General features: G+C 47.8%; 2 pseudogenes; both read left to right on the top strand.

Annotated features, from left to right (window-relative positions):
- Nucleotides 1-14187: 14187 nt before the first annotated feature.
- LOC120970062 (U6 spliceosomal RNA) lies at nucleotides 14188-14282 on the top strand (annotated as a pseudogene).
- Nucleotides 14283-16402: 2120 nt separating this feature from the next.
- Nucleotides 16403-16496, top strand: LOC120970059 (U6 spliceosomal RNA; annotated as a pseudogene).
- Nucleotides 16497-17942: the final 1446 nt, after the last annotated feature.

Raw genomic sequence — 17942 nt, 5'->3', positions numbered from 1 at the left:
AATGAACTTTTTTCGCAAAATCGATGAACTTTTTCTCAGAATCGATGAACTTTTTTCAATTTACGTGAACTTATTTTCAAAATCGATGAACTTTTTTCAATTTAGGTGAAATTTTTCATATTCGATGAACTTTTTTCAAATTCAATGAACTTTTTTCTCAAAATCGTTGATTTTTGTTTCAAATTTGATGAACCTTTTCAAAATCTATGAACTTTATTGAAATTCGATGAACTTTTTTCAAATTGGTGAACTCTTTTTCAAAGTTGATGAACTTTTTTGAAGTTGGTGAACTTTTATTTCAAATTCGATGAACTTTTTTGAAGTTGGTGAACTTTTCTTTCAAAGTCGATGATCTTTATTCAAATTCGTGAACTTTTGTTTCTATTTTGATGAACTTTTTTTTGAAATCGATGAACGCTTTTCAACTTTGCTGAATTTTTTTTCAAATCTGATGGACTTTTTTTAAATTCAGAAACTTTTTCCATTTTTGCGAACTTTTTTCAAAAAAAAAATTCAATTCATGGTTTTTGTGAATGCTTTTTCAAATTTATGTTTTGTTTATTCAAATAATTTATAGCTGGTATATAATACTACTATATGTTTAATATTTCTACTAAAGGAAGGGCCAAATTATTTGTTTCCTCAAAAAGATAACAAAGGTAGCCTGTCTTAGTGGTTAACGCGCCTGGCGTTCTAGTAAGCGGCCGAAGTTCGATTACCAGACCGGCCCGAATAAACATGGATTTTTTTCCTTCGCGTTTTGCTTCTCAACTGGTTGCTGGGCCGGCCCGCTGCGCGTCTCACGCGGGCGCCAGTAGCGCGAACTGGCGCCTACAGCGCTGATTAGGAGCTCCCGTTTTCTCCTCCCCGTGTCCCTTTTTTCTACGAAAAAAATAAAGGCAAAAGAATCCCTGTGTATTTTTTTCCTTCCTCACGTATACAGTCGTTGTCGTGGTGACATGCCCGTTGAGCAAGGACATGGCGAAGGAGAGCAAAGAGTAGTTAGCGACCCTGCCCGCGTGGCTCGTCCGCGGCGACGATGGTATGCTGCCCGTGGAAGAATAGATCATGTAATACGTACTAGTGGTTGGCCCAGGTTGGGGCGCGCCCATGGCGCGCCGCCTGAGAGGAACATGGGGCGGTGCCAGGTTGGGCACTCCCCTTTCACGTTGCCGTGTGTACTTCACTATTATTGCATGGTCTTGACTGAAAAAAATAAGAGAGAACACTGGAAATGCAACACTCATACCATGCATCAGCTTAGGACTCGTAGATTACATGACCGACGACATAAACGGAAGTGATTCAAAAGCAACGCACACGACATCCAAAAGTGGAGGCACAATCAATCAACTTCATGGAGCATTTTAGTCTCTTGTTGTGAAGAGGAAGTTCTGGCCAAATGATTTTCTATCAGTGAGTAAAACGACTCATCTCTCCATCTTCCTTCAACTCGACGGAAATAGCGGGACGAGCCGGTTCGGGAGAAAATGAAGAAGTGGCGCCATGCCCGTCCGAGCGTGTACCAGCCAAAATGTGGCACTGGCACGGCGAAGCAGCCGACGTTGAGCTGATCTTTGCCCCTGCAGCGCCTCTATGGGCACCAGCTCGCCGACCCGTAGCACCCGCTCGCAGCAGCCGCGCCAACAAGCTTGCCGCGACAAAGCATGCTGCAACGCAGCATCACTGAGACTCCGGCGAGCGCGCTAGCAACCTTGCCACGACAGAGCATATTGCAAGGCATCATCCCATGAGACTCTGGCGCGCCGGCCAGCTTGCCACGATAGAGCATGCTGCAAGTTAGCATCCCATGAGACTCTGGCGAGCAGACGCGCAGGCAAGCTTGTCGCGACAGAGCATGCAGCAAGGCAGCACCCCATGAGACTCCGGCAAGCAGCCGCGCCAGAAAGCTTGCCGTGACAGAGCATCCGGCCAGCAGCCGTGCCTGGACAGCTCGTAGTAAAACGTCGGCAAGCTCGCCACGCCTGGTAGCAGGTTTAGCCCCCTGCCGGCCACTTCCGTGGACGATGCGATCGCTGCTCGCTGCTTTCCATCCTGCTGCAGATACTCGACAATGCAATGGCATGCAAAATTGTCAGAGATTGGGCGAACAGAGGTTAGTTGTCATGAGAATTATGAAACTGAAACCACCAACGAGCTCATGCACCTGAGTCTATCGACGCGGCCTTGATCGTCTTGGTGGTTGTCGGTGTCAAAACCGACGGATCTCGGGTAGGGGGTCCTGAACTGTGCGTCTAAAATCGATGGTAACAGGAGACAACGAACACAATGTTTACCTAGGTTCTGGCCCTCTCTATGGAGGTAATACCCTACTTCCTGCTTGATTGATCTTGATGAATATGAGTATTACAAGAGTTGATCTACCACGAGATCGTAATGGCTAAAACCCTAAAAGTCTAGCCTGTATGACTATATCTGTCCTTCGGACTAAGCCCTCCGGTTTATATAGACACCGGAGGGGACTAGAGTTGTACCAAGTCAGTTACAGAGAAAGGAATCTTCATAATTGGATGCCAAGCTTGCCTTTCACGTCAAGGAGAGTCCCATCCGGACACGGGAGAGAGTCTTCCCTTGTATCTTTACAGCCCACTAGTCCGGCCCATGTCCAACAGGCCGGACGCCGGAGGACCCCTTAGTCCAGGACTCCCTCAGTAGCCCCTGAACCAGGCTTCAATGACGAGGTATCCAGCGCGCAGATTGTCTTCGGCATTGCAAGGCGGGTTCCCCTTTCCGAATACTCCAAGATAGTCTTCGGACGCAACGAACGTGTCCGGATCTGCAACACAAATACCACACACACAACTGCAGAGAGTATAATATTTCACGAGTCCAATCCGCTGACAACTTTTTGCAATGTGACATCACGTCTACCCGGTCATTATTTTGAACCGTTTTCGTCCGCCGTCCCACGTTTCGAGATGCGGTTTTTATTGGCACGTCTTGTCGAAGCAAAGATCGTGTCCCCTCATTGCAGGATTCTCATCAATACGAGCGTGGGTAATCCAACAGTGCTGTTTGCACAGCCCTTGGGAACAGGCGAGTTTTAAGGCGAGTGGGGAGGCGCTTGTTATTCACTGCCTTTATAAGGAGATAAGGACTCCCTTTCTTCACCCACGCCTTCTTTCTTTCTCTGCCCTTCCACTCTCGAGCTCCAGGGCCCAAGTTCTCATCTTTTCCGCCTTAAGAAAGCACTCAACCATGTCCGGATCTGGAGCGCAAGGCAAGTGGATGGCCTCCTCGACAAGGAGAAGGACATCACTGAGCTTCGGGAGGCCGGGTATCTGGCGAAAGAAATCGCCCACTGGCTTCCGGCCAAGGGGCAAGTCGTCCCCACCCCGAAGCCCAATGAGAGGGTGGTGTTCATCCCCCATCTCGTCCACGGGTTAGGTTTCCTCTCCACCCTTTCGTCCGCGGACTTATGTTCTATTACGGGCTAGATTTTCATGATCTAGCCCCAAACTCCTTCCTCAACATCTCGGCATTTATTGTCGTGTGGGAGGCCTTCCTCCGCATTCCTCCCCACTTCGGACTGTGGCTCAAGATATTCAATGTGAAGCGGAAGGTGGTGGATGGTCAACACGCAGAGTGCGGAGGCGCCATGGTGAGCAAGATGCCCAACGTCACATGGCCCAAAGGTACCTTCGTGGAGACTGTCAAGGAGTGGCAGAAACTGTGGTTCTATATCACAGAGCCTCGAGACGCCGCTTGGACCGCGACTCCCGAATTCAAGTCCGGCGCCCCAATGCGGCTCACCTCCTGGCTAGAGAAGGGCCTTGAACTGGTCTTCGTCAGACGAGCTAATAGCGTTGCAAACGCGCATTCAGAGCATGGTGGACAAGAACGTCAAGCTTGTCAACGTGATCCAGGTGATGCTAGTTCGCCGGATCCTTCCATGCCAAAGCCAGACTTGCCATTTATGGGAGTTCGATCCGGCCAAACACCAGACTCTGCAACAGTTCTTCGGAACTACGCACGAGGACATCTGGAAGGTGCTTTTCACGGGCAAGGAGACGCCGCCGGCGATGACCGAGGACCGTGGGCATGCCCTAGCCCATCCTGCCAGTCCGGTAAGTTTTCCCCGTTTCAAGATGCATCCTTTACTTGCTTGTTTAGCGAAGATACTTAAGCCTCGCCATTCATTTTTCAGGGTTGGACGAAGAAGCCGGAGCGGATTCAATGTTCGGCTCCGCTGCCCGAGGAACCAGTCATCCCGCTCTTGGTGAAGATGCTGGTTCCGGCGCCCTACAAGGCGCCGGAGAAGAAGGCCAAGGGGGGCAAAAGTGGACCTCGCCGCAAAGGATCTTCGGACGTGTCGTCCGAAGACAAGACTCACTCCTCTGCCGCCGAAGACGACGACGAGTAGGAGGAAGAAAGCAACTCTCCCCCTGATGGGGGAAGGAAGAAGAGGGCGGCCTCCACAAATCTGGAGGTGGAGGCGCCCAACAGGGGGAAGGGCCCCCTCGCGGGTAACTCCGCGTGGGATGTCGACAGCACCCAGAGCGCGCCCCCGAAGCAAGCCCCTGGCCGCATCGTAAGTACTAAAAACCCGTATACGTCCATGTATCCGGCCTCTCCTCTTCATGGTATTAACATGTTTAGTTATGCTATTGCAGTCCGGCCCACGAGCTCCATGCGATCCTCATCAGGAGGTTCGTTGGATTCAAAGGCGATGGCCAGCGAGTCACCGCCGGCCGCTCATTCTCCCACGGCCAAGGGCGACGAGAGGTGCTGTCCCAAAGGACCTTCCCAGGCCAGGGAGAGATTCAGGAGGCCGTGAGGGTGGCGCCAGAGGGCGAATCCTCTGCCGCCGGACACATGGGGGAGCAGATCCCCATGGAGACTGGCGATGGGGGCCATGTCCAGTTCGGCCCCTAGCAGAATACAGTTTCGGAGACCTATACGGTTCCGGAATCCAGCGAGCAGCCTCCTTCAAGAGAAGGAGGTGTGCCTATCCCGCCGGTGACCTCTGTCCAACCAGAGGCACCAGATAATCCACTGGAAGCGCTACGGGGCGCTTCCATTGTGGATGAACACCATATCCTTATGGGTACGGTGGTTGAGAGGGTTCAGTCCGTCAAGAGCGGACTGACCGAAGCCTGCAGCAGCCTGCTGACGGGTTTTGAGGTAAGCGACGCGAAAGAGCAAATCCTAGTGTAGACAGTAGCCCCTGAGACACTGTCCGGTGTTCGGAAAGAAAAACCGGACAGAGGATCAAGTAATTTTCGCAGGGAACTAACTAATTATGTCTTATGTGAATAAGCAGGGGTCGTTGCTGGCCGCAACCTCTCATGCTGCGGAGGTTTCCGGACTAAAGCAGATTCTGGAGTGGGCCGAAAAAGAGCTCGGCCTTGTAAAAAGGTAGCTGGAGGACAAGCAAGGTATGTTGCGACTTGCTGTATATTCAGGAAGAATGAATGATGTGTATTGACCGTAGTGCCATAATATTTGTAGGAGCGGCAACCGAGGTCGAGGTCCTTAAAAAGGCCCTGGCCGAGGCCGAGGAGAGAGAGCTGCCAAGGAACAAGCCGCTCGTAAGAAGCACGAGGCCAGGCTTGATGAGGTCCAGCAAGAGCTCCAGGATGCCGTGAAGAAATGCGAGACCTTGGAGCGCGATGTTTCAGCTCAAGAGACCGAACTCGCCAAGGCTCGCCAAAGCGCGGAATCGGCCCGGGTTGAAGCCCAGGGCGCCCTCCAAGAGATCCAGGAGGCCATGAAGATCGCGGCGGGTAAGGCGTTTAGTATGCAAAGCAAGTATGTGGAGAAGAAGTATCTCTTACTAACCCAGATTTGGAGTTCTCCAGGGGCGTTTGCGGATCTGCCGCGCAGTGCTTCTGCTGCGGAATTCTTCCGAGCCGAAGAAGGGAGCTCAATGAAGAAGCTGTTCTGGTCGCAATACCTTGCGCCAGAACATCCGGTGCCCTTTAGCGATCAACTAAACAGCTAGTCAAGCTGCATAGGGTGGCCGAACTGTCCATGAAGGATTTAATAATCCGGCTGTGGCCTGCCAAAGCTATACCCAGCAGCTACTTCGGGCTCGTGAAGCGGCTGGTAAATGCCTACCCTCGGCTGGACGTCGTCAAGCGGTCGGTCTGCATCGAGGGCGTGCACATGGCCTTCGCCCGCGTCATGGTGTGGTGGGCGAAGATGGACGCCGTCAAGCTTGTGATCGAGGGACCGCCTGAGGGCAAGGAGCACCGCACGCCCGAGCGGTATTTTGAAGACGTCCTGGAGGGGTCTCGTATTGTGGCGACGCAATATGCGCAAGACATTATTTTCGAATGAATACATTCATGTTGTCTCTGTCTTGTATGATGAAACAAAGTCGTTATGTAATATAATGTTTGTTTAAAAAAATTCACCTCCTGTGCGGCCGTGTTGTGGGAAATCTGAGAGTTGGCCAGTCGTCGGCTTCTGCCCCCACGTAGGTAGTACGGGGGTGTTCGGGATGTAATCTAAACACTATTGATCCAATTGTTTAGTCCTTGAAGGAGGTGTTTAGCGCAACGAACCAGGCAATCGGACTATGCGGCTTTAGCACCCTCACTTAGCCATAGGAGTTTGACAATAAAAATATAGGCGCAGCCCCTAGTATCCGAACTAGGATGCTGTACACACCTGATCGGGTAAGTACCGATCCCTCGCGTAAGGCAGAAAAAATCTCTAAAGATTTGAGACCTCCGAAGAGCTGACCGGCTCTCGCCGCATTATGACAGTCAGTTTTCGGCTTTCTCTACTGAGGTGCTCATCCTGGTAAACCAGGGCACAATCGCAGTAGTTCTCCTTTTACTACCGTAGCCGATATAACGGAATGTAAGGTAGCAAGCACAGGAGCCGGGCAACCCAACTATTGATCAAAGACATGATTCGGAGCCAATGCATATAGTGCTAAATTCGGGGTAACGAACTATACTGTAAAAAGTGTTCGGACTTTGTTGCCGTATTGCGGGGGTGCTATGAAGCCCCTGGCAAATTGAAACGTACCAAAGTGTACGGGTGCTATTTGATAAGGTTATCAAAAAAGAAAAGAAGAAAAGGGTAGTAAGCTAGAGCCGTAGAATTTGGGCCGCAAACAGTTTCCATTATAATTTGGTTAATACGTCAAAGCGCATTCGTACAAGTAGTGCAATAAGCAACATGCTATTTAATATGCCACGACCAAGGGAGAGCTGCGTGTGGGTCCTGAAAATAGGTAGAGTGGTCATTTAAAGAGACCACCTGGAAATTCCCCTATACGTCCATGCTTACTGCCGTCTTGGTGTATTTATCCTTCGAAAGGACCTTTGATCAGGCCATCAAGGAAGGCCTGTGGAAAAGAAACCTGAAAAGGAGAAAAAGGAAACAATGAAAGTATGTGTGTCCGGGGGCGGTCGAGCCGTATTGTGGATCACAAGCTAGTTATGCCTCCGTCTATGCCCATGGTATTTTGAGTGCGTAGTTATGTACGCGCGGTACGAATGCCGCCACTTGATCGGGACTGGGACGGAGGCCGAATTGCTAGTCGAGCTCTTGACGAGCCGAGCTGTCCGACTGCAGAATAGTCCGGACTCTCTTAACAGTGTCCGGGAGCTCGGCCGCCGAATTAAGATTCTGCTTGAAAAGGCCGCTCTGTACTTCTACTGCTAAGGCAGCGGTGTGCTCCTCGGTGCGGAGGGAGCGTTCCGTGTTTCCATTAACCGTTATGACGCCGCGTGGTCCGGGCATCTTGAGCTTGAGATAAGCATAGTGTGGCACCGCGTTGAATCGAGCAAATGCGGTTCGTCCAAGCAGTGCGTGATAGCCGCTGCGAAAGGGGACGATATCGAAGATTAACTCTTCGCTTCGGAAGTTGTCCGGAGATCCGAAGACAACCTCTAGTGTGATTGAGCCCGTACAACGGGCCTCTACACTTGGTATGACTCCTTTAAAGGTAGTCTTTGTGGGCTTGATCCGAGATGGATTAATGCCCATTTTTCCGCACTGTATCCTGATAGAGCAGGTTGAGGCTGCTACCGCCGTCCATTAGGACTCGCGTCAGGTGGAATCCATCGATTATTGGGTCAAGGACTAGTGCGGCCGAACCGCCGTGACAGATACTGGTCGGATGATCCCGACGATTGAAGGTAATAGGGCATGATGACCATGGATTAAATTTTGAGGCGACTGGCTCTATCGCATAGACGTCCCTGAGCGCGCGCTTGCACTCCCTCTTGGGGATGTGGGTAGCGTATATCATATTCACCGTTTTGACCCGAGGGGGAAACTTCTTCTGTCCCCCTATGTTCGGTGGCCGGGGCTCCTCGTCATCGTCCTTGCTTTGCGATCCCTTCTCCTTGTTTTCGGCATTTAACTTGCTGGCCTGTTTAAAAACCCAACAATCCATGTTGGTATGGTTGGCTGGTTTTTCTGGGGTGCCATGGATCTGGCATGGACGATCGAGTATGCGGTCCAAACTGGATGGTCCCGAGTTGTTTCTTTTATATGGCTTTTTCCGCTGACCGGACTTGGAGCCACTGAATTCGGCGTTGACTGTAGTGTCATCAGTGTTATCACCATTGCTTCGACGTTTGTGCCTGTTGCGTCGGAGCTTGCCGTTGCTGTTTTTGACCTCGGAGGTGCCCGCTTCACTTGTCGTGTTTTTGCTACGGGCCAGCCAACTATCCTCACCCGCACAAAAGCGGGTCATGAGTGCCGTGAGGGCTGCCATGGACTTCGGCTTTTCTTGGCCGAGGTGGCGGGCGAGCCATTCGTCGCGGATGCTGTGTTTGAAGGCCGCTAGGGCTTCGGCATCCGGACAGTCGACGATCTGGTTTTTTTTAGTTAGGAACCTAGTCCAGAATTTCCTGGCTGACTCTCCGGGCTGTTGAACTATGTGACTTAAGTCATCGGCATCTGGTGGCCGGACATATGTACCTTGGAAGTTGTCGTGGAAGGCGTCTTCCAAATCCTCCCAACTGCCAATAGAGCTTTCAGGCAGACTGTTTAACCAGTGCCGAGCTGGCCCTTTGAGTTTTAACGGGAGGTATTTGATGGCGTGGAGGTCATCTCCACGGGCCATATGGATATGGAGAAGAAAATCCTCGATCCACACCGCGGGATCAGTTGTTCCATCGTATGATTCAATATTCACGGGTTTAAACCCTTCTGGGAATTCATGCTCCATTACTTCGTCAGTGAAGCAAAGAGGGTGTGCGGCGCCTCTATATCGGGCCACATCACGACGTAGATCCGATGGAGTCCGTCTGCGGTTTTCGGCCCGGGCGTGACTAGGCTTGTCACGTCCGAATAGGTAGCCGTCATCATGTGTCTGGGCACGTACTCGCGATCCGTAGATTGATCTGGTATATCCTGCTCTATTGTCCAGTTCCTGCCGAAGGTCATATGTATAACCATGAGCTGTTTTACCTCTGCCTTTATGATGAGGCGGGGCGGGCTGGTGTTCGGCTTGAGTTGCCACTTTATCCCGACCGCGTGGTGGCCGGTCAGCCGCATTGCGCGATGATGGTACGGGCTCCGGCACCTCACCATCGAACTGAGGTAGCAATTTGCGCTTCGGGTAACTTTTGGCTGGGCGCTTGAGGCCGTATTCTTCTGCTGCTAGGACATCACTCCATCTATCGTTGAGCAGATCTTGGTCAGCTTGAAGCTGCTGCTGCTTCTTTTTCAGGCTTCTCATCCCTCATCTATCGTATTCTTCGGCTGCTAGGACATCAGTCCATCTATCTTTTGACCTCCATCCGTCAATTGCCGCCTTTCTTGCCGAGCCTGTCATAGAATGAGGTGTCAATGATTTTTAAGACAACGTGGTAAGTGAGATACGTGGATTCATGAATGTCAGCAGAGCTGACGAACATAGACCAGGTCATCTGGCTGCTCACACAAAGTACATTATAGGAACTCAGATGCAAATAACAATAAGAAGATTTAATTAGTATAGACAATAGGATGTACTCTCTCTGTAAATAAATATAAGATATTTTAGATCACTACTTTAGTGATATAAAACGTCTTATATTTGTTTACAGAGGGAGTAACAATCTTTCGACAGATTAACAACAATCACAAGTTTATGACTAATTGGTTCATGCTTTCTTTTGTCTAAACAAAGCGATTGCACATATCACAGCAAGTCATGCAGTAGACCTTTTTATGAAACTTTTATGAAGCACAGTCTACATGATTTGATTTTCCAAGAAACAACTCTTAGAGAGATAAAATATAATAAAACGTTATAAGGTCAAGCAAGCAATGAGATATTACTGACTACCCGGTAGCGAAAATAGCAGCAAGGCCAGGTGCGAGTTCACACCCATCTGATGATCTGACGAAACTCCTAGGGCTCTATTTGTTTAGAGAAGTGGCTGAGGGTGAAGGGCCACCCATGGATGATAATGGAGAATGTATCCTGATTTGTCAAATATCCACGAGAGAAGTCAATTGTTACATCTTATTTAATAGTGATAAAACTTGATGCCTGGAATGCACTATATGTCAATTTGAGGTAAGAACATTATCTACATGGAAAAGGTAAACTGCAACTCTAATGGTGATAAATGATAATCTATGCAATAATAGTACTTGTTTCAGCAAAATAGCGACAAACAAGCACACACACTAATATTGCATCAGCTACACGCCAACAAATTAATGACCAGGATGATAGAACGGTACATAAGTTTCACCTTCTGATGATCCCACAAAATAGATAGTGGCAGCTTGCGATGTTTCAATATTGTTGTTATCCCATCACAATGTTATATAATTTGTTTAATAAAAGGCAATGCAAAGAGTATAATATGTATATCTAGTCCAGCTTAATTCTATTTTATATTTCTTCTACACAGTCTGGAACTCATATCCCCAGCAATGAACCAAACCTGGAGCTTCACGGGGACAAAATAATGTCCGTTGCTCATTATTTTGCACAATTTCCATGAATAAGATCATAAATCAAAATATCATAGTTCGGATTCATGTCCCGATTCTTGTCCTACGAATTGCAGTAAAGAGATATAAGCTATAAATAAACATGCAAGACAAAAATGTCATAAACTTATCAGTTATCACACAAAAATAAGAATCTGCACCTGTGCTAAACTTTTGGTTAAAATCATGGCAGTTTGAAAAGAACTACAACCGCAACTCAGGGGCTTGAAATGCTTCGTGTGAGATAATCAGAGTGATCTGTTGTAGTTACTATAAATACAAGTCATCCTAGTTTGTAGGCTTCATAGAAAGTCCAAGAAATGCAAGTGATCCTATGAGACCCAGCACAACACCGTTTGGTGAGACTGATGCATCAAGTGCACTGTAGTGTATCTACCATAGATAAATAGCTGTCTAACATGACATTTTCTTTTTTATTAGTGGCTTAAAGTCTTGTACACCATGACCTGCCATAAAGTGAGTAATTCAGTTGATTCAGCTTGCTGTTCCAAGCAATGAATATAAAAATATGCCGACTGCGGGTTAATTTACCTGCAGGAGCTTGTGGGGGTGAAGGAGGGGCTCGTTTCTGAAGTGCAGCACCTAAAATCAGTGTGTACTCTTTCTGTCAAACCCCATATTTACCTTCTGGTTCTGTGTGTATCCTAAACATTTTCAAGCTAACACTGTGGCATTTGCTTCAAGGACATAAAGGAAATCAGGTTTGCTATTTAGGAAGAGAAGGCCACCACACTTGTTGGCCACATATCGATAAACCAGTATCAGCAAACTGAAATGAACTCACCAAGTTCATACATTGCTTTCACATCATTACTCAAATAACTTATACAGTAAATCGACCCATCAAATGAGCTGGGCATTACCCTCTGAAAGAAAAATTGAAGATAATGTACATAATTAGATTAGAATGGCAAGGCTAGAAGTTACATTAAGATACTTATACGAGTATAAACATCACATGTGTACAGGCTCTTTCATCGAACACCTTGTACGCACATAAAAAAATTGAGATTTTCTTTGAGAGAGAGGGACGGACGGCGGGTCGAAATAGGAAGACCTGATAGATTCAAACTCACCTTCTCCCCCCGCTTGGCGTCGGCGCCACCTGAGCCAGAGTGGAGGTCGACATAGATGATGAGCTTGCACATGGCATAGTCCGTGGCTTCGACCTGAACAGGCCATCCATCTTGGGGGTAGTCCGTCGCCGCGGGAACGAGGGCAAGGTCGCAACAGCAGGCCTCATCTGTGTTGCCGACTCGAAGGCGAACCAGTCGTGGAAGAGCATCACGACCACCGAGCTAGCCGTGCCCGTGCACCACCCCTCCTAGGGCGGCTGCCTCCTGCGGGGATGGAATAAATCCGAGGGGACCCTCCTGCCGATGGCCATGAATGGGGAGGACCAGATCGCGGGAAGAAGAGGCTCCCCCATCGACCATCTCCGCCGCCAACACCTCCTCCACATCGGATCCCATCCACCCGATGTCCTTGTGGCAACTGAGGCACAACGATGGGCCCATGCTCTTTCTCAAGGGGAAGGGATGACGAGCAGGGCTGGAGCTCAGCTAGGAGAGAGGAACGGGGAGGACAAGAGGCGGAGGCGGAGGCGACGAGAGAGAGAGAGAGAGAGAGAGGCGGAGGCGACGTGTGCGAGAGAGACAGAAGAGGAGGGATATGGGGTTTGCTTCGTGAGGAAGGGATGATGAGCAAAAACGTGTCCAGGTAACACCTCCCTCAGCGAGCGCCCTTTCCTTCTTTTTTTCTCTCCCATTGACACCTCTGCCCAACCCTCGCGCTCGCTCCATCTAGCCCTGCCGACGTGGACACCACGATCGATCGCTCCTTCCGCGTACGTTAATGTGTTCGATGGGAGTGGGAGGAATATGGGAATACGGGGATTGCCTACTTTTTTTCAAAAAAGTAACACGGGGGAGGAGAAAATGGTGCGGCCGTTGGATGGATAATGAATGAGTCGGGAACACGGATGGGAGCATGCAGAGGGAGCAGGCAAGTCCCGTCCGAGCAACTAATTGATGACGAGCTCCTTCGAAGCCTCACAACGACCACTTGGCTCGCTCAGCCACCACCATGTGTTGCTCTCTGGGTGCTTCATTCAATTTTATTTTATTTTCAAACGCGTTTTCGGCTTTTCAAATGTTTTTTTCCTTTTTTTCGACTTTTTGGTTTTTCACGGTCTTCCTTAGCTTTTGGACCAAAAAATTTTGAAATCTTTTTTTCGTGAAAAATGTGTTTTTTTGCTTCCGTGAGAAACACGGTTTTGTTTTCGCAATAGGCACGGCAAAAACACGTTTTCTATTTTTTTCCTTCTGCGAGAGGCACGGTTTTGCTTCCGCGAGAGGCATCGTTGTGCTTTCGCGAGAGGCACAGCCGTGCCTCTCGGAAACAAAAAAACATGTTTTCTGTTTTTTTCTTTCCGCGAGAGGCACGGCCGTGCATCTCGGAAACGAAAAAAACAAGTTTTTTGTTTTTTCCTTTCGCGAGAGGCACGGTTGTGCTTGAAAACAAAACGTGTTTTCTTTCTTTTTCTTCCGCGAGAGGCACGGTTATACTTTCGCAAGAGGCACAGTCGTGCCTCTCGGAAACGAAAATACGCCTTTTTTTTTCCTTCCGCGAGAGGCACGGTTGTGCTTTTCGAGAGGCACGGTCGTGCCTCTTTCGGAAAAGAGAAAAACATGCTCCCAGTTTGATTTTTCTGTCCGTTTTTTGTGAAAAAAAGTTCGTCAAAACCTATCAACATGGGATCTAGTTTTGAAAATCTCGATGCGAGGAATCCAATGATGAAAACGGTTCAAGATTTGGACCCACGGTTTAAGAGATAAAACATTTTTAATAAACGAATGTATGAAAAAAGGGAAAACTCCCAGGTTGCAACAAGTGGCGCGCATGCAATGCGCCACTTGTTGCAACCGGAGGAGGTGGGAGCGAACTTTGGAAGGAGTACTTCTTAATTAGTGATTTCGAGGAATTGGGCATATCGGTTTCGCCAGTGATGGTTTTGGGGAGAATATATTTTTCAACAAAAATGAAGTTTGTACCCCTAAAAAATGTAGTTTGTACTGCTAAAAAATAAATGAAGTTTGTGGGGGCGTATTTATGCATGAAAAAGCAATGAGTTTTTTTTGCGGGTGAAAAAAACAATTAGTTTTTTGGAAGACAATATTTATCGAAATGAACTCACATTGGTGACAGGCTACAATGGACCTACAACCCAACACATGTATAAAGGTTCCCTTCGGGAACATCCGATAAAATTGAAACGACAAAGGTTAGCGTAGCCCATACGCAAGCATGACACGCACAAATTGAGAAACCACATGTATAAAGGGGCGCATATTTAGAATCCATACAGAGAGAGACAGACAAGTTCACATCTAACAAAAGATTTGCACCATCATGGTATATTTTCCAAGATTCCACGACGGTTGAACTCCATATTGTTGTGTGCGATTAATTTTTCTTTTGACTTCATGACAAGAGTAATTTAATGTCAAAAGGGGGTTGAACTCTTAAATCACCAATGAGGATGGTAAAAACAACAAACAAGGAATATAGTAAAATCACCAATGAGGATGATAAATACGACAAAGAATAAATAGTGGGAAAACATAATATTGCAATTGTTGTTGTTGTTGCTGCTGCTGCTGTTGTTGTTGTTGTTGTTGTTGTTGTTGTTGTTGTTGTTGTTGTTGTTGTTGTTGTTGTTGTTGTTGTTGTTGTTGCTGCTGCTGCTGCTGCTGTTGTTGTTGTTGCTGTTGTTGTTGCTGCTGTTGGTGTTGCTGCTGTTGTTGTTGTTGTTGTTGTTGTTGTTGTTGTTGTTGTTGTTGTTGTTGTTGTTGTTTGCTGTTGTTGTTGCTGTTGCTGGTGTTGGTGTTGTTGCTGGTGTTGGTGTTGTTGGTGTTGTTGTTGTTGTTGTTGTTGTTGTTGTTGTTGTTGTTGTTGTTGTTGTTGTTGTTGTTGTTGTTGTTGTTGTTGTTGTTGTTGTTGTTGTTGCTGCTGCTGCTGCTGCTGTTGCTGTTGCTGTGCTGTTGCTGTTGATGTTGCTATTGTTGTTGGTGGTGGTGTTGTTGTTGTTGGTGGTGGTGGTGCTGCTGCTGCTATTGTTGTTGCAGCTGTTGTTGCTGGTGCTACTGCTGTTGCTATTGTTGTTGTTGTCATAATAGTGCAATCCATTTCAAGTGATTTGGATGTGTGCTTGTAGAGATCAGATCGCTCGTGGTGCTTTCCTGTCAGATTGTGATCTCCGCATGCAACGATGTCTACTTTTTCCCTAGCTCTAAGCCTTATCCCTTTCATATCCTCCCTCTTGTTAATCTCTATGAACACACCATCCTTCATGTCCATCAATATTGTTTCTAGATTTATTATCATCGAGGTAAGAGATATGAAAAAGAATCTTATTGGTATTTCGTAGCATGCTCGGGTTATAAAACCCATCCATGCCTAGTCCATCAAACACAACCCTTAGCAGTGGTTTCCATTCATCTACGATGGACTGCACCATCGCAAGCTAAAGGAAGTTTACACTGTTGGTGTCCTTGACGGTGTCCTGGACTAGGGGTACTCACCACGTCGTCCCTCGATCTGGTGGATCGGGCCGAGGACCCCCATGGCGGTTCACTCATGGGTCACTTCGAGCAGCCCATGCCGCATGCAAGGGATATTCCACAAGACTTGGCGCCCAAGACGAGGACTCTTCTAAACCCTAGGCATCCGGTGCATTATATAAACCGAGACCAGACAAGTCAATAGATCATCTGATATTCATTAGAATAATCTCGTGGTAGACACATGTACTCTGTACTACACCCGATATGAATACAATCAAAAGCAGGACGTAGGGTATTATCTCTTCGAGAGAGCCCGAACCTGGGTAAAATCATGTGTCCGTGTTACCATCGCTCCAAGACGCCTAGCTTAGGACCCTACTACGAGATATGCCGGATATAGAACCGACATTCATGCTTTCATTGAGAGCCTACTAGGTGTCACCGTCCAGATGGGACGCCGCCGCCGCTTCGTGCCACCGTCCAGATGGGACGCCGCCGCCGCTTCGTGCCACCGTCCAGATGGGACGCTGCCGCCGCCGTTCCCCCCGTTTACCGCCGACGGCTCACCGCTCCGTCTGACCTCCGGTTAACGCTCTCGTTGTTTCGGGCCAAAAACCTCCGATCGACCGGCCCAAAACACTTCCGCGGTAGGAATTGGCATATCGGTTTCGCGAGTGTGGTTTTGGGGAGAATATATTTTCTACAAAAACCCTAAAAAACAAAAATGAAGTTTGTACCCCTCAAAAAATACGTATGTATGCTTGAAAAGGCAATGAGTTTTTTTTTGCGGTTGAAAAAAAAGCAGTGAGTTTTTTGGAAGAAAATATTTATCGAAATGAATTTACATTGGTGACAAGCTACAATGGAGCTACAGTCCAAGACATGTATAAAGGGTCCCTTCGGGGACATCCGATAAAATTGAAACGATAAAGATTAGCATAGCCCGTACGCAAGGATGACACACACAAATTCAGAAAACACATGTATAAAGGGGTGCATATTTAGAATCCATACAGAGAGAGACAAACAAGTTAACATCTAACAAAAGATTTGCGCCACAATGGTATATTTTCCAAGAATCCATGACTGTTGAACTCCATATTGTTGTGTGCAATAATTTTTTTCTCTTGACTCCAGGACAAGAGTAATTTAATGTCAAAAAGGGATTGAACTCTCAAATCACCAATGAAGATGGTGAAAACAATAAACAAGGAATGTAGTAAAATCACCAATGAGAATGATAAATACAACAAAGAATGAATAGTGGGAAAACATAAACATTGTTGTGGTGGTGCTGGTGGTCGTCGTCGTTGTTCCAGACTTCCTTTAGCGTCATAACAGGGCGGTCCATTTCAAGTGATTGGAATTCACTGCTTGTGTTTGATGAATTGTGGATGTATGGGTTGTGTAAGCTGAGTGTGCTCCATGCCCCTCACATCATTGATTGATCCGCTAGTAATGGTTGATGGACATGGGGATGGTATGCTTGTAGAGATCAGATTGCTCGTGGTGCTTTCCTGCAGGTTGTGATCTCCGGCAATGCAACGATGTCTACTTTTTCCCTAGCTCTAAGCCTTATCCCTTTTATATCGCCCCCTCTTGTTGATCTCTATGAACACACCATCCTTCATGTCCATCAATATTGTTTCTAGATCTATTAAGAAATATGGAAAATAATTTTATTGGTGTTTCCTAGCATGCTCGAGTTATAAAAACCCATCCATGCCTAGTCCATCAAACATAACCCTAAGCAGTGGTTTCCATTCATTTACGATGGACTGTACCATCGCAAGCTAAAGGAAGTTTGAACTGTTGGTATCCTCTTTGGCATCGAGATCAAGAAAGAACTAGCCGTAGTTACTTTCTAGGAAATCTCGAAGCAGAGGCTAGCAATTACCTCATCCGCGTACCATCTTCGAAGGGCACGTTTCGATCTGCATCCAAATGGCATTGAAAAAAAAGTAGATCGAAATCAGGGGGTTGAGAAGGAGCAATGTGAATGTGTACATGAGAAGAGAGATTTTTTGAGCTGTGGAAAATGAACAACGTGTGCCATTTGTTCCCTTTCTCCTCCAGACTTCTAAAGGGGGAGTTCGTACATCGTCCATTCGTTCCCTAACTCCCCCTCCCCTCTCGATCGATCCACGTCGCCAGCCCCCACCAACGATTTTTCCTACCTGAAACCATGTCCCAGCCGGTTTATTTTCACCCGATCAAAATTTTACGTCGAACCACGCGATGGCCTAGAGCCCTTCTCTCTCTCTCCACGATGCCAAGCCCAGACCTCACGAGGCAGCCCTACAACACGACCAGCCCCAGCCTGTATGTTGTCTACTCAACGGCACATGGCCGCCTCAGCCTCTGGTCTATCGCCGCATCTGGGCCAATCCCTGCATCCTGCCAGCGCGTCGTCGGCCGCCGCCCCGCCCATGT

The sequence above is a fragment of the Aegilops tauschii genome, chromosome 7 (genome assembly GCF_002575655.3).
Source record: "Aegilops tauschii subsp. strangulata cultivar AL8/78 chromosome 7, Aet v6.0, whole genome shotgun sequence".
Lineage (NCBI taxonomy): Eukaryota > Viridiplantae > Streptophyta > Magnoliopsida > Poales > Poaceae > Aegilops > Aegilops tauschii.
Note: the sequence above shows the minus strand (reverse complement) of the source record. Positions and strands in the feature narration are given on the sequence as shown.